Raw genomic sequence first — 21,849 nt, forward strand, 5'->3', positions numbered from 1 at the left:
AGCCCTGATATCACTGCCCGGTCAGAACAGTTTTATCAGTGCTGTGGCGAGCCCAAGGTCACCCAGCTGGTTGCATGTGGGGGAGCTCAGAATCGAACCTGGCATGCCAGATTAGAAGTCCGCACTCCTAACCACTACACCAAACTGGCAGGCAGCAGGGAGATTTGGGGTGGTGGTCAAGAGCTCCCCTACATGCTGACATCACATTGGAAGGGACACTATAGATTTTGGGAAAAATTCTATGAGTGGGTGCCATGCCTAGCATCCATTCCCCCTCTAACTGAAACTCGCAGAGCTGGCATTTGCAGCTCTGCTGCATACACAGCTCACTCTGTAGGTTTTTTGGATGTGTGGGGGAGCCAGCATGCATAGTGTGGCAGGCAGCCTTTGTGTCAGTTCAGGTGGGTGGGGGAGTGAGCACACACAATGGTGGTGCGCAACGTCTGTGGCAAAGCCACAAGGGCCACTCTGCTAATTTTAGATGTGTGTGGGGAAACGAGGGGATTCCCCCACTTTATCAAACCTCTAAAGCAGTGATTCCCAAAGTGGGAGCTACCGCCCCCTGGTGGGTGCTGCAGTGATCCAGGGGGGCAATGATGGGCTAAGATTTGGCTAAGAATGACCTCTTTCTGTTTAATTGCTATTAAAATTAAAAAAATTAATTTCCAGGGGGCGCTGAGTAATATTTTTTTCTGGAAAGGGGGTGGTAGGCCAGATAAGTTTGGGAACCACTGCTCTAAAGTGAAGGGGAGGTGCCGATGCAGGAGTTACCCAGCCCCAGCGAGGGTCTTACATCCCTTTCTCCGGTTCATAATTTCAAAGGGACAACAAGTGGAAACAAAACTTTAAACCTGAATTTTTTGTTGCTGTTAGAGCTGGGAGAATTTTTGAGAATTCCTTCCCTGAACTGGTTTCACAGCCTAACTGAATCATATTTTACCTCATGCCTTCTGTATTAGAAACTTCACACAACCACAGGGTCTGGGATGTAGGGATGGCAGTTTCTGCAGTCTTCCTTGCAGCTTCCCCATTATTATTATTATTATTATTATTATTATTATTATTATTATTAGTAGTAGTAGTAGTAGTAGTAGTAGTAGTAGTAGTAGTAGTAGTAGTAGTAGTAGTGGTGGTGGTGGTGGTGGTGGTGGTGGAGTTTACAGCACATGGTGGGTTACATATGTCTGAATAAAATCCCATAAAACCCCATTAAAACCCCAGCCATAAAATCGCAGACATAAAGCAAAAACCAGAAGGAAGAAGATACGGCAGAAAAACAAAATCCGTGCAATTCTCCGTCCCCCCAGAAAACATCTCATAATGGGGTGGGAGGGAAGAGGGTGTGGATGTCACTCGCAAACCGTCACTCATACCTCTTTGATGGGCAGGGATCAGCAACGGATAGAGAGAGCTGCAGACTCTGGGAAATTCCTGGAGAATTTAGGGGCGGAGCCTGGGGAGGACGGTGTTTGGGAATGGCTGGGGAGCCTACCATAGAATCCACCCTCCAAAGCAGCCATTTTCTACAGAGGAACTGGAGAAATTCTTGGAAGATTGCCAGGCTCCACTTAGAGGCTGGCAACTGCAGAACACCTGGTTGCAAACAGGAAGTCTCATGTTCGATCTTGGCCACCTCCAGGTTCAAAAGATCAGTTAGCAGGGGAGGTGAAAGATCTCCTCCTGAGACCCTGGAGAGCTGCTCTCAGTCTTAGACCAAGGCTCTGACTCCGTAGAAGGAAGCTTCATGCATCTTGTCAATGTTATTTTTGCTTTCCCCTCATTCCTTGATGGGGCAGCTCCACCAGTATGCTAGAATCACTGTGTTTTGAGCCCTCATTAGAGGACCTTTATCTTGGGTGGTGTTGGAGCCCGAGTGGATTGTATCTCCTCAGCCACCTCCCTTGAAAAATCCAAACAGGGTGGGGACCTAACTTAGCATTTACTTTTGTACAGCTCCCAAAGAGAAGAATATGCTATTGCGACTTCTTATCAGTCTTGGAACAACACATCATTTTTATATTAATTCAGTGGCCAATGCTAGCCCAGATTTCCTCCCCACTAGATGAGTTAATAGGCTGCTTCCCATTCTGGGTTGGGAAATACCTGTAGATTTTTGGGGTGGAGCCTGGAGAGGTCAGGGCTTATGGAGAACAAGGGCCTCAATGGGGCAAAATGTCATAGAATCCTCGCTCTAAAGCAGCCATTTTCTCCAGGGGAACTGATCTTGATCATCTAGAGCAGGGGTAGTCAGCCTGTGGTCCTCCAGATGTTCATGGACTACAATTCCCATGAGCCCCTGCCAGCAAATGCTGGCAGGAGCTCATGGGAATTGTAGTCCATGGACATCTGGAAGACCACAGGTTGACTACCCCTGATCTAGAGATTAATTGTAATAATAGAAGATCTCGACGTCCCACCCTAGTAACATTAACCCATGCTGCACCACAGCAATTTCCCCACAAATCTCTCCTTTTATTTAGCAAGACTGACGTCTGGCAAGCGTGCAAAACTTGATTGCATTGCTTGTGCAAATGGTCGTGTCCTCACAATCCACACCTGCCTTGTATTCTTTAATGTCTCTGCCTCTGCTGATTCCGGTTCTAGCTCCGTTCCCTTGGGGTCCCTCCATAACTCCAACGATTCCATTTTGATGGATTAACAATTGAGCTAAATTCTGCTTTTGATTTTTTTTAAACTTGTTTGGCAGCAGAGACCCAATTTGCTTCTGGCCTTCTGCACAAGACAAAATTGCACCTACCCCCACACTTTAATTTTTTTCTTGAGGCTGAAATTGTGTGGGTTTTGCCAAACACACAAACATGCATGTCATCACAGACTGTTTATTTCCAGACGATAAAGATCAGTTCTCCAGGCAGAAATGGCTGTTTTGGAGGGATTGCACCCCACTGAGGTTCAAGGATGCCAGCCTCCAGGTGGGATATTGGGATCCCTTGGAATTACAGCTCATCTCCAGGCAACAGAGATCCATTCCCCGGGAGAAAATGGCTGTGTTGGAGGGTGAACTCTAAGAGGTCCCTGTCCTACTGAGGTCCCTGTCGTCCCTGGGTTCTACCCCCAGTTTCTCAGTCTGGAGTTTCTCGTTCTGGAGCAGTCTGGCCTCTCTCCATCACCCACTGGTGGCCAGGGGAGAACTGGCAACTCTAGGAGAAAATGACATAGAATGGGGGTGGCCAAACTGTGGCTCTCCAGATGTCCATGGACTACACTTACCATGAGACCCCCCCCCCCCAGTTGGCTGCCATTGGAATTACCCGGAGAATTGGGGTGTGTGTGTAAAGCTTGAAGAAGACAGGATTTGGGGAGGAGAAGACTTCAGAAGAGTGTAATTCCACAGAGTCCACTCTCCAAAGCAGACATTCTCTCCAGAAGAACCGATCTCTGTCATCTGGAGATAAGTTGCATATCTGGGAGATCTCCAGGCCCATCTGGAGAGTGGCAAGCCTGATTTAACTAATTTGGTCTTTTTCATTTTTATTCCACTTTGCTCCTAGGATCTCTGGGTGGCATATATGGCCCCACCCCCATTTTTAACCTTCACAACAACCTTCTGTTGTAGGTTAGAGAGAGTACACAGCCCAAGGTAGAATCATAGAATCATAGAATCATAGAGTTGGAAGGGGCCATACAGGCCATCTAGTCCAACCCCCTTCTCAACGCAGAATCAGCCCTAAGCATCCTAAAGCATCCAAGAAAAGTGTGTATCCAACCTTTGCTTGGATGGCACTTCAGAAGAGGCCATGGTAGAGTGGGGATTTTCGCTTTGGTCTCCCTGATCCTAGTCTCACACTAGCCACTGTAATGTCTGTGATGCAAAGGCTATTTATGCTTCACGCTCCTTTGGAAAGGGAGGGAATTATTCGTATATCTGAACCCTAAATAACTGGCCCATTAACAATAAAAAATGTCATGGGGAGATTTGGGGTTCTCCTGGAGAAACAGGGCAGTAAGAATGAAGAACTCTTATTTTAATGTGTAACCACTGTCACCTGTTCAAAGCACACTTCTTCCCACCTCCCCTTTTCAAATTCCAATTAATCTTATCAAAAGCCAAACAAAATCCATCTTATCAGTCTTTGGCTAATTCATTGGCGGCCTCCCAAGACTCTCTCTCCACCCCCCACCACCCCCACCCTCGGACCTTTACGTTCAAATCCAGTGGCTGGGATCTTTTGTAGGTCTTTCTTGCTTTGTGCAAACTGACACCTTTAGCAAACAAATGAACAATGTGCCACCCACAACTGACCACACTGTGTGTTTGTGTGTGTGTGTGTGTTTGTGTGTGTGTCAGAGAGTCAGTTAGAAACCCAGAGGTTGAGCTGCAATTTTTTTTAATTTTTAAATATTTATTACATAAAGTGCACTAGTTCAACATATTAAAACATAGTCATAATAATATTTAAAAACATCCCATTTCTAATTGCACATGAAACAGACCAACACAGAGTGGACCAGATGCATTTTGACCCTGAAGGGTCTTCCTCAGGGGTCAAATTATTGTGAGCAATGCACTCGTGTATAAATGCAAAGGGCTTGCTGGGTGGGAAAGAAAAATCTGTTTGGTGCTGCTCCAACCAGTCATTCTAATGTAAACGTATCTGATTTGGAGCCCACCTTCTAAAACATGCACTTCCAGAAGCCACCACTCTCTGCTTTTGCCCAGCCCTCAACCACCAGCTCATTCCCATGAGTGTCAAAAAAAGCATTGTCATTGTGAGAGTCACAACAACTGTGTTGATACCCCCCTCCCTTTATATAAATGGCCTTTTTTTGGACTCTCCATATGACTGAATTATTCTGATGGATATTTGTATGCACCTGGGCTTTCTAATGTTCTGATGTATAAAATCAGGGTTGAAAAATGAGCTTTCCTACAGAATAAAAGAGAATGATGATCATTATTGTTTTTTTTCCCTCTCTCTTTTTTATTAAGGTTTTAATTAACATCATCACTTGCCCACGGTCCTTATTAAAGCAAGGCAGGCTAAAACTGCTTGCTTTTATTTAAACAGAAGAGCATCCGTGAACGAGAGAAAGTACTAGCAGGAGAGGAGAATACTGTAAGCAACTGTAGGTCCCCACTTGGGGGACACAGAAATAAACAAATAATAAAATACAATACTTGGAATCCTTCAGTTGACATGTCAGGGATTGCCCTGGCAAGGTTTCAGGATGGGAAGGACCTCAGTGGGATATATTGCCATAGAGTCTACCCACCAAAGCAGCTATGTTCTCCCTGGGAACAGATCTCTGAGATCACATGTAATCCTGGGTGACTCAGTGACTAAAAATGCAAATGGAATTTTGGGCTCTATCAAATGGAGTATTGTGGCCAGATCGTGGGAAGTGATGGTACCACTTTACCCTGCTTTGGTTTGGTATAACTTGGAGTCCTGTGTTCAGTTTTGGGCACCACAGTTGAAGAGGGATGTTGACAAAATGGAGCGTGTCCAGGGGAGGGCAACAAAGATGGTGAGGAGATTGGAGACCAAGACGTATGAGGAAAGGTTAGGGGAGCTTGGTCTGTTTAGCTTGGAGAGGAGATGACTGAGAGGGGATCTGATAACCATCTTCAAGTATTTTAAAGGCTGCCATGTAGAGGATGGAGCAGAGTTTTCTCTCTTGCCTTGGAGAGATGGACCAGAAGCAATGGGTTGAAATTAATGCAAACAAAATTCCGTCTAAACATCCAGAAGAGGTTCCTGACAGTCAAAGTGGTTTCTTAGTGGAACAGGCTTCCTTGGAAGGTGGTGGGTTTTCTCCGTATTTGGAAATGTTTAAACAGAGGGTGGGTAGCTATCTGACAGAGAGACTGATTCTGTGAAGGTTCAAGGGGGGGGGCAGGTTAGAGTGGATGAGCGATAGGGTTGTGAGTGTCCTGCATAGTGCAGGCGGTTGGACTAGATGACCCAGGATTCCCTTCCAATTCTATGAGATGGCTGGACCCTACATGGAAGTTAGCAGTCTTAGTGGCCACATCTCCCAAGGGCAGTGTGTTCCCCTGCCAAAGCTGTTCACAAGGACATTTGCACCATCCCTATTAATATTCTCAGTCTGATTTACAAGCAGAATGTAATCTTAAGCGTAAGGCTGCTTGCCTCAAAATGTGGGTGAGGGTTGCCTATCGGGCAATATTTGTATATTGAATCTCTAGGGTTGGAAGCTCTGGGCTGTGAAACACCTGGAGCAGTTATGTCAGCCTCCAGGAGGGACCTGGGGATCCCCTGGAATACAGGTCATCTCCAGACTAAAGAGATCAATTCTTTTGGAGAAAATGGCTACTTATACAACCCTGAGGTCCCTCCCGAACCGAAATCCCACCTACTCCCAGCTCCACCCTGGAACTCTTCAAGTATTTCCCAACCCAGATCTGGCAGCCATAGTTCCCCCGTAGAAAATGGCTGCTTTGAAGGGTGTATTCCCTAGCATTATCCTCCACTGAGGATACCCAAATCCTGCCCACTTCCAACTCCTCACCACAAAGTCTCCAGATATTTCGCAATCCAAAGCTGGCAACCAAAACTTGGATATTTGAGGGGTGGAGCCTGAGGAGGGTGGATTTTAGGGAGGGAAGGGACTTCATTTGGGATATAATGCCACAGTGTTTCAACATGGCCACCTTTTCCAGGTGAACTATTCTCTATTGCCTGGAGATCTCCAGCCACCTATTGGAAGGTGGTAACCTTATGAATCTTTTTCTCAAAATAGCACACAAAAATATTTTGTGTCGTAGTGGAGGCAATGCTGCATATATAACTAGCAGAAAAGCCTGTTGTATGAAAAAGCCAAGAACAGCAGGAGCCTCTTTCAATTTTTTCTTGAAGGGGCGGGGGAACAGGATTGGAGACGGCAGAAAAGGAAGAAAAAAAACAAGAGGCAAATATCTACTGAGAGAAGTTAGGGGTTCTGGAGCTTCTGCCGAGAGAAGTTAGGACTTCCCCTTTAAGGCAAGCTTGCAACCTGGGAACCAGGAACTGATTCCCTGGCCAATCAGGGCTTCTCTACCATGGAGGCTCAGCAGCAAGTTCAGAACAGGCAGAGCTCTGCATGCTTTCTCATGCTCATTTTTCAGATATTGAGGGTTATATCCACTCTAGGATATCGCGGGGGAAAGGTAGGGTCACTCCAGATCAATTATGCTTGTTGCAGAGGGAAAATTTAAATCAGACAAAATCAAAATGGAAATCGCATTCAGTGTAGACGGCAGGGAATCAATCGATTTGGGATTGGAATAAAAGCTCCGTGCAGATTCAGCCCTAGAGAGACCGCAGCAGGGATGCTCATGGTAGGAGAGAGCGCTGGCAGGGGCTCGCTCCCCACTTGACCTGGGAAGCCCTGGCGAGGCTGCAGCAGGAGCTGCTCGGGGAGGGGGGGAGTGCTGGCACGGGCTTCCTTCCTTTCCCCTGACCCTGGTCCTCCCCCCTCCCTCCCAACTCCCGCTTTCTGCCTGGCTTACTGTGGGCTGGCACTTCTTCCACTTGGAGGGGAATGTGGCCAGATGCTGGACAGCCTACCTGATTGGCCATTCATAGGATGGACATCCAATCAGGTAGGCAATGAGTCCCAACTCCTCCCGCCACCACAGTTGGGCTATATTTATGTTACAGATGAATCATGTAGACCATTTGATACCTGGCACTCTACCATTTTCATTTGCACATTGAATATGGTTGCCTGGTTTTCAGGGTTTTGTTCTAAATTTTTGCTTCATCTCACTGCTGATATCCTATCAAAGGCCAAATAAATCCCACCGTATCAGCCATTGTTGACACCCTCCCAAGTTCACACCCATCCCTCAGGCCTTTATCTGTATGCAGATTTCACAGAATTCTGGGTGGGCCTTACCTAGTTTGCGCAAACCGACTTCTGCCTGCCTTAAGCAAACAAAGGTGAGCAAATGAACCTACCCTGAACCTGCCACACTCCGGGTGGGAAAGAAAGACGGATTCAGAAAACCTGGAGCTAATATGCAAGTGTTTTCAGATTGTGGAAAGCGCTGTCAAGCTGTAGCCACCTTACGACAACCCCTTATGGGGTTTTCATGGCTGGAGATGTTTAGAGGTGATTTGCCTGCCTCTCTAGAGCAGGGGTAGTCAACCTGTGGTCCTCCAGATGTCCATGGACTACAATTCCCATGAGCCCCTGCCAGCATCTGCTGGCAGGGGCTCATGGGAATTGTAGTCCATGGACATCTGGAGGACCACAGGTTGATTACCCCTGCTCTAGAGCACCCTTGGACTTCCTTGGTGGTTTCCCATCCAAGAACTGACCAGGACTGGTCCTGCTGAGCTTCCAAGATGTGACAAGATCAGGCGAGCCAGGGCTCCTCAAGTTCACTATACTTAAAGACGTAAGATGGGTGCATGGAGGTATTTCTCACAAATGACGGGCCCTGCAGAGTTCTGTCCTCAGACCTGAGCATTAAACCTCACTCTCCCATTCTACATCACGTTACAGCCTACCATTCATTATGTTACATGACAATCTATTATTCAGTTCTATTCTCCCAAATCCCAATCCTGGATAATCTTTACACCGCCCGTGGCGCCGCGGGCGCCATCTTTACACCGCCCGTGGCGCCGCGGGCGCCATTACACCACCCGTGGCGCCGCGGGCGCCACGGACTAAATAAAACAGTAAGCCCTTGGAAGGCGGGCTGTGTCCGGGATGAGGAAGGGTGCCGATTGGCCCCTTCCTCATGACAGACTATCGGAGGGACCAATCGGCAGGCGCGAAGCGCCTGCCGATTGGTCCCTCCGATTCCTTGCCGGAGCAACTGCGAGCCGCGCGTAGCGCAGCTCGCAGTTGCTCCAAGCCAGCCGGCCTCTAAGAACCTCTAAGAACCTCTAAGAACCTCTAAGCTCTAAACCTCTAACCTCTAAGCCCGCGAGCCGCGCCCGCAGATCGGGCCGCGCCCGCGGGCCGCGCCCGCGGATCGGGCCGCGCCCGCGGATCGGGCCGCGCCCGCCGGCCGCACCCACGGATCGGGCCGCGCCCGCGGGCCGCGCCCGCGGATCGGGCCGCGCCCGCCGGCCGCGCCCGCGGATCGGGCCGCGCCCGCTGGCCGCGCCCGCGGATCGGGCCGCGCCCGCCGGCCGCGCCCGCGGGCCGCGCCCGCCGCCGCCCAGGGAGCCCCCGGCCTCTAAAAACGCATCGCCGGCACACGAAGATGGCCGCCGGCAAGAAGACCGCGCCAGGGAGCCGCCCGCCGAAGGAGCTGCCCGCCGAGAAGAAGCCACCCAAGGAGCTGCCCGCCGCGAAGGAGCTGCCCGACGTCGCTACAGCCCTCTCACCGGTAAGCTACCTTTCCTCACCCTGCCCTCGCCAGTCCCTCGCTCTCCACCCCCCTGCTAGGGCCCATTGTATTTGGAATGCAATGGGCTCTTTTACTAGTAAGAAATAAAATATAAGGAAGAGGCTGTATCACCTTTCGAGGGGGGGGGGGTGTGAATCTAAAGTTCACCCAGTGAGCTTCTGGACAGAGTAGGATTTGAACCCAGGTCTCCTGGGTCCTAAGCCAATTTGTTCATGAGCACCTTAGTGTCCTTAAAAATGTTAGTTTGCTTGTGGTTTTTTTTTTCCTTTTACACTATGGAAGTTGCCATCCCTATAGGAAGACTAGTGCAGATGGAGTTCAAATTTCTCCTTTTGAGGATTTTATTTTACCCCTTCAATGTTGCCCATAGATTCCCCCTCCCTCATAGATGTCTAAATCTTCCCCGTCTCAGAGAGTGTGTGTGAAGGAGACAATATGGGGGAGCTATCAGGGGGGGGAAGGGGAGGGGCTTCTCCCCCCCCTACCCTCCCATCTTCCTATTCACTTTTTACCCCCCATGATCTTTTTCTAAATAGAAAAAACCCGGGGAAAATACAGACAGTTGAAATGTCTAATGCAAGTCGGCGTTTCCAAAATCAGAGATTCTCAAATTCAAAGAAGGTGGCTGAAACCTGTCCACTCAATCACTTTCAGATCAGAATTGAAGAACCCTTAGTCACTTTAGATAGATGATCTTACTTTTCAACACATCCATTAGCAAGGCAAAATTACTTTAATACAGTCATTATTTACATCAGGGTTTCTGTCTGCACGCCAAGCAGTCTGCTTTTTATGCATGTTTAAAAATCCACGCTTGTGGATTCCACGCTTTTGAGTTTCAAACATTTTCAGTCTGCTTCTCTAATTCAGTTGTGGTAAGTTTAGCGTACTTTTGGATTACTAATTATTCTCTCCCCTGCTTTTTTTGCCAAACACTCTTCATTTTGCTGAGTAAATCACTGCCTGTATACTACAAAGCCCATGATGTGGCACCATTAAGAGAGAACATGTGCATATTGAACAATTAAACTGAACACTGTGATAGGCAATCCTAACTTGTAGAAGAGAACTAAGACAAGGAAATACTGATTCTTAATAAAGGGCCCCACCAGAGGAGTACAATATTATTATTATTATTATTATTATTATTATTATTATTATTATTATTATTATTATTATTATTTAATTTTTAGATCGCCAATAGGTCTCATGGCGGTTTACAACATAAACAGTTAAAACACAATAAAATCCCCATAAAAACCCCAATTAACAGCAACAACAAGTTACATAAACATATAAGTGGTGGTGGTCACAATTCTGATCTTAGTTACCCGCCTTCCCCCCAAGTTCAGCCTGGTGGGGAGAATAATATTCAGAAGAGGGTGGTGCCAATGCAATAGATCTAACAATGATCTCGATATTAGAGATCTCAATATTGGAGGGGATCCTCTGATGGATTAATGGGAGAGCTGCCCTGGCCCCAACCATATGCCTGGCGGAAGAGCTCCATCTTGCAGACCCTGCGGAAAGGTGGTAGATCCCACAGGGCCCTTAGCTCTTCTGGGAGCTCATTCCACCAGGTTGGGGCCAGGATTGAAAAGGCCCTGGCCCGGGTCGAGGCCAGGCGAACATCCCGTGGGCCCGGGACAACCAGTAAATTCATACCTGCAGAGCGGAATGCCCTGCGGGGGGCATAAGCAACCAAGCGGTCCGTGATGAAGAATTTTGCTAGTTTTTACAGAAACTTAATTAGTAACCCTAGGTGGCTGTGATGAGAACTGGGGAACAGGCACTGTCATGAGAGAGAAAGAGAGCGTTTAACTCCCTCCATCCTAGTTTCCTCTGCAATTAAAAAAGCACACAAACAAATTCAAAACTGTGAGTTTCCCTCTGTGTTGAGAAAACAGGCACACACATACTTGCACATTGTATATCCCTCCATGCAGAATTAATTGACACTAGAATGGGGAGGCTATTTAAGGTCTGCAAGAGCCATGGGAAGAAAAAGAAAAACACCCAGGACTTCCAGAGTCTGGAGACAGTATTTCAAATGGACATTGTGCTGAATGAGACCCTTGGACTATCTAGGTCAGGGATGGGCAAACTGTGGACTACGTCCCATGAGCCTCTGCCAACAAATGCTGGCAGGGGCTTATGGGACTTGTGGTCCATGGACATCTGGAGGGCCACAGTTTGCCCACCCCTGATATAGGTCAATATGGTCTACTGCAAATGGCAGCATCTCAACAGCATCTCAGATGGAGCTCTTCCCCATCACCCACCACCTGGTCATTGTACCTCAACATGCCAGGGATTGAACCTGGGAACTTCTGCATGCCAAGCGGAGGCTCTGGCACTCAGCCACAGCCCCTCCCAAGTCTTTCAGCCAAAGATCCTAATCACAAATCATTGGATTCTTTTCTGGTTTGACCCAAAGGTTGAGTCACTGGGCTTGGTCCACAGAAGCTGGGCACTGCCCTGAATGGAAATGCATTATAAATAGAGGCCTCCTCTTCATTGCCATCCCCAGATTCCACTGGAGCAAGACAAATCCCGTAGCAAAGATGAAACTCCAACTTGTGGCTGCTCTCCTGGTCGTCTGCCTGCTCTCTCTGCAGGGCATCCGAGCTGCTCCCGTAAGAATCAACCTGGCTTCTTGGTGGAGGGGTGGGTGGCTAAGCAGCCCTCTGCAGAGGGAGCAATGTTTACTCCTCTGCATATTGATGAAATGAAGGGTCAAATTAGCTGAGGTGTGGGGAGATCTGTGCTCAGACTGGCTCTCCTGTTTTGCCTGTGTTGTGGTCCCCACCTTGTGGGGAGGGTGGGAAGTCTCCCACACTGCTATCATTGCACAAACTACGTAGGGCACATGGGAATGGTTCGGGAAGGTGCTTTTATGCCTGGAACAGGGCTATAGTCTCTGGTGCACCATGTACTATATCTTGTCCATTGGTTGCCTGTATTATTGTACATTCACTGCACTGCTTTCTACTGGTGTCCTTCCGTGTTTTCCATCTCCTGATGTTATCACATGTGATAGGGGTTTCTTTTTCTTGGGGAGGGGGGAAATCTTTCCACTCCCCCCTCCCAATGCTATTGTGTTAGCAGTTAGATTTCACGTGCTATTGGATTGTTTTGTTTTGCATTGTGTCATCTGCCTCGAGCCTCCCTGAGAAAGGCAGGCTGCCAATTAAGTAGATCGATAAATGAGGCTAAAAGCGATAGACACCACATCAGACAGGGCTGTTGGGAAATTAGCTGAATTTGGACTCTTTGAGAGGCATCAACTACTTGTCCCCCCCCCAAGGGAGTATATAGGGCTGTCCTTTAAAGCTAAAAAGAACTCTGGGGGGAGCCATTTGGTTGGGAAAGCTGAACCAGGAAATGGGTTAAAACACCCTCCACCCATCTGGACCACCCCGCAGTTGCTTTGAACAAAGCAGAACAGTGAGAATTCCAGCCTCATGTCCTACCACCTGTCCCCCTAAGAGGGTCTTCTCTCTTTGTTTCTTTGCAGAACTCTGGCAGCTTTGATGGCAATGACGTAGGATCCAACAGCTTCAACAACAATGGGGTAAGTACACAGATCCCCGCTGTGGTTTTCATGGGAGTTTGCTTAGGGTTGCCAGCTCTAGGTCAGGAGATTTCTGGAGTTTTTGGAGTGGGACCAGGGAAAGGTGAAGTTGGCGGCAGGGAGGGACCTTGGCAGACTACGATGCCAGAGAGCTCACCCTTCAAAGCAGCCATTTCCTCCAGGAGAACTGATCTCTGGAGTCTGGAGTCAGCTCTGCTGTTGCAAGAGATCTCCAGGAGTCACCTGCAAGTCAGCGACTCTACTTCAGATGATTAGTAATACCCATTCCTCCGCAGAAAGGAGGGGGAAAAAATCTCTGAAATGAGACTAAACTTTTATCTTCATAGAATCATAGAGTTGGAAGGGGCCATACAGGCCATCTAGTCCAACCCCCTGCTCAACGCAGGATCAGCCCTAAGCATCCTGAAGCATCCAAGAAAAGTGTGTATCCAACCTTTGCTTGAAGACTTCCAGTGAGGGGGAGCTCACCACCTCCTTAGGCAGCCTATTCCACTGTTGAACTACTCTGACTATGAAATTTCCCCCCCTGATATCTAGCCTATATCGTTGTACTTGTAGTTTAAACCCATTACTGCGTGTCCTCTCCTCTGCAGCCAACGGAAATAGCATCCTGCCCTCCTCCAAGTGACAACCTTTAAAATATGATCTTATGATTGTCCCTTTTCTTTGAGGCCTTCTGAATGATTTTTTTTGTAAATGAAAAGGATGAAAATATTTCTTCCTTTTGTGCTAGCTTCCTTTGTGGCTATTAGATTGTTGTTCCATCTTGATGCGGTGGAAATGTTATTGTTGCAGAAGATTTAAGTTATCTAGGAAGGTGTGGGTTTTCTTGCAAGAAGTTGGCTTGTTTGATGATGTTCTTAAATTCCACTTTTTCAACTTTTTTTTTTTAACAGAACAGTGCCTATGGTGATAGCGGAGTAAGTATCAGCCAAGCGCTCACGGCATTTCTAGACTAGTGCTGCTTTCAAAGTACCCTGTATCGCTGCTGGGATTCTAAGAACTCCCAAAGCCCTAATGAGAATGTGAGGAACTGTTAGAACGAGAGGGGATCTGGGAAGAAAGGAATATGTTTAGATAAGCAACCAGGCAACTGGCCGCAGGACGACGCCAGCTCAAGGCAAAAGGCATGATACATGAGAGTCATTATTAAGAGCCAGAACAATCTTCTCAGTAACACAACTGCCAAGAGGCAACAGCTTTATACCTCTAGAATGGACCTCATTGGCCCTTCTGTTCAGCTGGCCTTTGGAGTTCTCATTGGTTCCTGTAGTCCGTGTGCAGTTCCCTTGCTGACCATCTTGAAGATGGCGCTGTGGAGAAGAACAGATTGTGTCACCCACTCACTTTGTGTATCGCCAGCCCAGAGAGAGCACTGAGCTAGGCACTGTGGTTTCTGCTTCTGAGCACCAGCTTCCCAGCACTAGACAAGAAATTGACTTCAGCATCCCTCCAGGAGGTCTATATGAGTCAATGAAATAGCACCATTTAGAAAAGGGTTGCTGGGTGCTCCACTTGCATGCTGGGGACCCATCTGGGAGCTTGTGGTGAGTTAAGTTGGGAAATATTAGCAGGAGATGCTTCGGTGAACAGCAAACATGAATGCAGAAACCCCTTCTGGACTGGTTTTGCCAAATGATCCTGCTGGTGCAGTTCGAATAAACCCGACCAAAGCTTATTCCAGATTTAATTTCCAGAGAGCCAGCTTGGTGTACTGGTTAAGAGTGGCGGCTTCTAACCTGATGAGCTCGGTGTGTTTCCCTGCTCCCCCACATGACCTTAGGCTCATCACAGCCCTGATCGTACTGTTCTGACTGAGCAGCCCTGTCAAAGCTCTCTCAGCCCCACCTACCTCACAGGGGGTCTGTTGTGGGGAGAGGAAGGGAAGGAGATTGAATGTTTGAGACTCCTTAGGTTTCTTCTTCTTCTTCTTCTTCTTCTTCTTCTTCTTCTTCTTCTACTGGATTGATGTGCTCTTAATGGAGAACTTTAGTAGATACAGAAGCTGGGTGGCTCAGTCCTATATTGGGCATTCGGAGTATATTTAGGAAGAAGCTTCTGTGTTCCCAACGGGGACACTTCTAGTGCAAACCTGTGCAGAATTAATCCAGTCTAAAGGTTTTGAAACCAATGGGCTCAAACTGGAGAAATTCTGAACAGGATTTCACAGCCCGTCCTTCCAGGGGTTGCTGTATTTCCATCCATGTGGTGGCAGCAGCGGAACGCGGAACAAGCCTCTGAAAGCTGCTATTGAAAGTCCGGGCTTCAGTTTCCTATATCTCACAATCATTTTACAGGAGTATTTCAGTGCCCTCTGTTGGTCAGAGCATAGATTAGTCACATCATTGCAATTAAACTTTAAAACCATCAGAATTCCTTCCCTCTGGAATTGCATTGCTGATCAGTATTTTCAAGTTCAATCCCAGGATGATAGGAATCAGGATTTCAGGATTTTCTTATGCCAGATACTTGAGAAAGGTTATCCTTGAAACTTCCTGCCCCTCAGGGCACTGGGGAGCTGCCAAACACTGACATTCTCTTGTGTTTTCCCCCCTAGAATGGTGGCAGTTTTGATGACAACACTGCTGGGGACAACAGCTTCAACAACAATGGCGTAAGCAGGGTTGCCAATACCAGGGTGGGAAATTCCTAGAGACTTTGGAGGTGAAGCCTGAAGAGGGAGCCAAGCAGGATCCCAAGGAGACCATGCTCCAAAGCAGCCATTGTTCTCCAGAGAACTGATCTCTATAGTCTGGAGATCAGTCATAATTCTAGGAGATCTCCATGCTCCTCCAGGAGGTTGGCAACGATGGGCCCAAGTGTGAGAAACCAGCATGATCACATTGATTCACCCTCTTTCGACTTGATTGGACACTTTTAATGGGCCATACTGGAGAGTTGTTTCTGGGTTTCCTGTAGGCATTTTACACCTTACCATGTTACTAGTCCTCAATAGCACAGTTTCATCATTTCCACGTGTCATCTCTCAGCTTTTCCTAAGGCTTGTCCTTGAAAACTAATGGGGCCTGATGCTTGGTACAGCTCTCTAGTCTTATTCTACCACACCCAGGGGGAAAAATAGTATATTTTATTATTTATTTATTTATTGCATTTATATACCGCTACACCCAGGAATCCTGGCTCATGGTGGTTTACCTATAATAGATAAAAACCTCATACATGTTTAAAACCGAGTAAAACATTCTAACCCGAATTAATCAACCAAATGTGGCATAAAACATTACCTGATAATGTTTTTTTCCCATCGCTTGATACATGCTTGAGTATTCCCAAAAATGTCTAATAGCTTAGAAATCACCCTTTTAGATCAGCTTGGCACAGAAATACTAGTTCTGGAATGATGTATTTTCCACCTCTTTGCCTTGCAGAACAATGATGGCAACCCTGTAGTTTGGGTGAGTATTAGTATCTCTCCTGCTCTGTTAGCTACAAGATTTACAGAATGCATGTTGTTCAAAGTCCATGGAGGTCAATGGGCTCAAAAGGATGTAACTCTGCCTCAGATAGCGCTATTCATGACACAAAGATTAGACTGCATTGCTAAGAGCATATAATCTATTTTTTTTAATTTTTAATTTTTGACCACCCCTCTCGGAGAATCTAGAGTAGCGATCCCCAACCTGTGGGCTGCGGACCACATGTGGTCCATCGACTAATTGGAGGTGGGCCACGAAGGATGCCTCCCCCCCCACGGCCCTTTACTTCATCCCCCCCCCGGCTCTTTACAACACACTTCGGGTGTCATTGTCTCCCATCACTCCCAGATGGGACTATCTCGTTGCAGAGAAACAAGCTCAGGGTTCCCATTGATTTGTCATTGTCATGAGTTAAAATTTCCATGAAAATAGAATGTTCCTTATGTTCATTGTTTTGGCATGTCTGTATCTTATTTTGAAGGGATGTTTAAACATTACCATAGCGATCAGAGAGCGTTAGGGCAGTGGTTGAGAGTAGAGTAAACTACCCCCCCCCACACCGGGCCTCATTAAAATTGTCAAGCGTTGTGTGGTCCCCGGTGATAAAAAGGTTGGGGACCACTGATCTAGAGGATCAGCTAGTAGGTGATATGGAAGACATCCACATGAGCCCCTGGAGTGTCATGGCCAGTCTGAGTGGACAATACTGACCTTGATGGACCAATGGTCTGATTCAGTATAAAGCAGCTTCACGTGTTCCTGTAAAGCAGGGATGAGAATGGATTATACCCAGAGCACCTTCCTGAGCCATTAAGGACCAATGGAGGGATGAATGAATGGCTACGATCAAAGACCATCTCAGGACCAAAGCACATTTTGCATAGCAGGCGAACACCATCCCATGGAATGAGAACGGCAGACTCCTATCTTCTTCAGAGTCTCAAGAAAATGTTATGGACTTGTGTTGAAGAATTACAAATAGTTTACCAGCCTGGCATGTTTCCCTTGTATGTTGTGGCCATAAACCTTCCTTACCCTGTGATCACTGTACCAAATACTATTTATTGCACATGAGGCAAACTCAGAAGTGTAAACCAGCACCAAGTTCACCATGAGATAAGTTGTTGGCAGATGAAAGCCAGATAGATCCCCCATCACCCTTTTGGACCTCCCCATTGCCTCTTCTTTGTTGTTGAAATCTTACAGATTTTTCTTTTCCTCTCTTACAGTACTAGACACTCAGAAATCCACACCCTCAGCTCTCCACTTGCCTGCTATCAACCATGACTTGACTGCCATTCCCTCTTGAATGATTATCCAAGATGAGCTTTCTCCGTTGCTCTTGCCCAACATATTACTGTGCAAATAAAGAAATCTGATTTCACAAACAGACTTGCTTCTGTGACTCCGTGATCTCATTGCTCTGGGTAAAGGAGACCCAGATTTCCACGACCAGTTGGAGTAGAGTGAATTTTAGCTAGGATGCTGTCCTGAAAAGTAAGAGACAAAAACTGGCAAACCTATGCCCCCATATGAGCCTCTTGTGGCGCAGAGTGGTAAGGCAGCCGTCTGACAGCTTTGCCCATGAGGCTGGGAGTTCGATCCCAGCAGCCAGCTCAAGGTCGACTCAGCCTTCCATCCTTCCGAGGTCGGTAAAATGAGTACCCAGCTTGCTGGGGGGTAAACGGTAATGACTGGGGAAGGCACTGGCAAACCACCCCGTATTGAGTCTGCCAAGAAAACGCTAGAGGGAGTCACCCCAAGGGTCAGACATGACTCGGTGCTTGCACAGGGGATACCTTTACCTTTACCTTTATGCCCCCATAGTGTGGATAAGGGGAATATGTTCGAGTAAACAGGAGGGGGCGTGACTCCGTGGTAGAGTATCCGCCTGGCATCTCCAGCAAAAGGATCAGGCGGTAGATCCTGGAGGGCTGCTGCCAGTCTGAGTAAACAATACTGACTGATGGACCAGTGGCCTGATGGGCAGTATAAAGCAGCTTCATGTATGATGCCCTTCCCAGCCCTTGCAAGACTCCTGTATCTGAATATGCATAAGCTCAGGCTCTGCAGCTGGAAACAGATGGTCCTTTTAAATATATATAGTTACAAGTGGTAGGAAAGAGGCGTCTTTCTGTTGACAGATTTTGGAAGTTTTCTTCTGTCACGTAATGTCACAGCCACCATATGGCATCCTCATAGGCTTTTCAAGGCATGTGATTAAACTGAGGTGGTTTGCCCGTCCTGATATCTAGCCTATATCGTTGTACTTGTAGTTTAAACCCATTACTGCACGTCCTTTCCTCTGCAGCCAACAGAAACAGCATCCTGCCCTCCTCCAAATGACAACCTTTCAAATACTTAAAAAGGGCTATCATGTCCCCTCTCAACCTCCTTTTCTCCAAGCTGAACGTTCCCAGGTCCCTCAACCTATCTTCATAGGGCTTGGTTCCTTGGCCCCAGATCATCCTTGTCGCTCTCCTCTGTACCCTTTCAATTTTATCTACATCCTTCTTGAAGTGAAGCCTCCAGAACTGCACACAGTACCCCAGGTGTGGTCTGACTAGTGCTGTATACAATGGGACTCTTTTTTTGATGTGATGCTCCTGTTGATACAGCCCAAAATGGCATTTGCGTTTTTTACCGCTGCATCACACTGCCTGCTCATATTTACTTTACAATCCACAAGTACCCCAAGGTCTCGTTCACACACAGTGTTACCTAGAAGCGTATCCCCCATCCAGTAGGCATGCTTTTCATTTTTCTGACCCAGATGCAGAACTTTACGTTTATCTTTATTAAATTGCATCTTGCTCTCATTTGCCCATTTCCCCATTCCAGTCTGTCCAATACAACTTGCAACTTTCTTAAAGGTCAGTGCTGGCTCTCCATCCTAACTGGTGAAGCACCACCCTCAGCATGGGATTCTTCTTGCAAGAAGAGAAGTCACTGCGTTGCTTCTGTCAGCCGACTTCTAAGAGGTTTCCTGGCAGATGCATCTCTCGGATATATCTATTTCCAAGCTCCTCAGAAAGCTATGAACCGTGTCCTTCCTCCATCCCCATCTAAAAATCAGTGCCATAATACCACAGGTTTGCTTTGTAAGGTTGTTTTAAGGACATTTTGTATATAAAACCTAAACTTATCGGGCTATAGCAATCTCCCTGTGGGTCTGCTAAGGATTCACAAAGGCAAAAAGGGGAGGGGAAGGAAGGAAGGAGTCCCTGCTAATTGTCTGTCAATGTGGCTACCATATTAATAGATTCAGGTGGGTAGCTGTGTTGGTCTGAATCAACATAAATGGCAACTTTCACCTCTGTATTAAGGTACCCCCTTCATTTCCATCAGAAATTTCCATCAGGTTCTTTACAGACAGCAAACCAGCTGGTGCAGCTAGCTTTCCCCCTGGATGGAGGCACAGGGATATGAAACAACACCAAGGTTATTCTGGCAATCGGTTGAAACCTTACAACCTGTTGCCTTTCTGTAGTTGTGGGAAACACAGAAGCCCAGTTAGGGAGAGAATAAAGGAGAGAAATTACTCTCGTTGAATTAGCACAAATACAAACAAAACTGTCAAACGTCCAGGATGGCCCCTGCCCTTGGTCACAAAATGTACATATTTATTAGTGGCCATTTTCAAACTTCATTCGTATTACGGTTAGTAACTAGTGGCTGGTAGATCTTTTCAGACAGACCCACTTTAGTAACCAGCTGCTAGCAGAATTTATTTATCTGTCCATGCAAAGGTCAGTACTATATTGGTTTAGTGCTACTTCATTCCACTTAGGAAGCTGGGGGAAAACCCCACTCCAAGGAAGATTGCATGGGGAAAAGGGCCGGATTATGGTGGGAGTGGAAAGCAGCACCGTTTGAGATGACCATAGTGTTTCCAATATGGCTCATTAACAGAAGGACATGGGGGGAGGGGAGAAGGGGAGGGGGGAAAGAAGAAAAAAAAACGGGAAGGGAAGGAGAAAGCGAGAGGAGAAAGGACTGAAATAAAGAAAAGGGGAGGGGGAGGGGAGGGGAGGGGAGGGGGGAGGGGAGGGGAGAAGGGGGGAGGGGAGAAGGGGAGGGGGGAAAGAAGAAAAAATGGGAAGGGAAGGAGAAAGTGAGAGGAGAAAGGACTGAAATAAAGAAAAGGGGAGGGGGAGGGGAGGGGAGGGGAGGGGGGAGGGGAGAAGGGGGGAGGGGAGAAGGGGAGGGGGGAAAGAAGAAAAAACGGGAAGGGAAGGAGAAAGCGAGAGGAGAAAGGACTGAAATAAAGAAAAGGGGAGGGGGAGTGGAGGGGAGGGGAGGGGGGAGGGGAGAAGGGGGGAGGGGAGAAGGGGAGGGGGGAAAGAAGAAAAAACGGGAAGGGAAGGAGAAAGTGAGAGGAGAAAGGACTGAAATAAAGAAAAGGGGAGGGGGAGGGGAGAAGGGGGGAGGGGAGAAGGGGAGGGGGGAAAGAAGAAAAAACGGGAAGGGAAGGAGAAAGTGAGAGGAGAAAGGACTGAAATAAAGAAAAGGAGAGGGGAGAGGGAGAAAGGAAATACTCCAAAATCAAAAAAGAGGAGGAACCAAGAGGGAGTCAAAGATAGCCCAACCTTCACCAGCTACCAACCCACACCTGACTTATCCCCACCCACCTACCCAGTCAAACCAAATTAAATCAACATATCCACCCACCAATCAGCCAAAACAATAAACCCAACACAATTAAACACCATCAACTGACCTACCCCAAACCCACCCAAAACAATTAATTCTACCAATTAAACAACTAATCCCCACCCCAAACAACTGATTCTACCCCAAAACCACCCAAATAATCAATCCTACCAATTAAACAATCACCATCAATTGAACACCCAACCCAGCCTGAGGAAATTAGCTCAATCAGCCAATTAGCCCAACTTACCAACCAACCCAATAACTTGCCCCCCACTTACCAAACAACCCTACCATCCAACTGAACCACACCCAATTCATAAACCTCAGTCCCAACCCAACATGAAATAACACACAGATCACTCATACACCACACATCCCTGGATTGGGCAACCCTGAGGTGCCACAATAGGCGATCGGGACTAGGCCTCCAGGCTCCCACAACGATACACATCCTACACCCAACACATAACTACACAAGCGGAACTGGGAAGCCCTGAGAGGCTGTAATTAGCGATCAGGGCCAACCTCCCACAGATACACAAACTCACACACACAAAGACAGAACCGGGGTTTAACAATCAACCCCAGCCAAACCACTGAACCAAGAATTGAACCAACAGTGTCCATAGAGCTCACAATGCCTAACAAAACTGAGGAAGGAGAAAAAGCAGGGGCCTTGATAGGGTCAGGGATCCCAATAATAAGGGGCAAAGGCAGGGACAGCAGATGGCGGAGATACATCAAACCAAGGGGGCCGAAAACCAACCATACTCAGGCCCCCTCCAGACTCCGCCCCATCCCTCGTGACACTAGGGTGGAGGCAAAGG

At 47.4% G+C, this 21,849-nt stretch overlaps 1 long non-coding RNA gene across 1 annotated transcript; it reads left to right on the forward strand.

Annotated features, from left to right (window-relative positions):
* Positions 1-11,812: 11,812 nt before the first annotated feature.
* On the forward strand, positions 11,813-17,756 carry LOC143836992 (uncharacterized). Its single transcript, XR_013230879.1, has 6 exons — positions 11,813-11,970; positions 12,852-12,908; positions 13,826-13,849; positions 15,487-15,543; positions 16,319-16,345; positions 17,596-17,756. It is a non-coding gene; the product is annotated as an uncharacterized LOC143836992 (long non-coding RNA).
* The last annotated feature ends 4,093 nt before the right edge of the window (positions 17,757-21,849 follow it).

The sequence above is a fragment of the Paroedura picta genome, chromosome 5 (genome assembly GCF_049243985.1).
Source record: "Paroedura picta isolate Pp20150507F chromosome 5, Ppicta_v3.0, whole genome shotgun sequence".
NCBI classification, from domain to species: Eukaryota; Metazoa; Chordata; class Lepidosauria; order Squamata; family Gekkonidae; genus Paroedura; species Paroedura picta.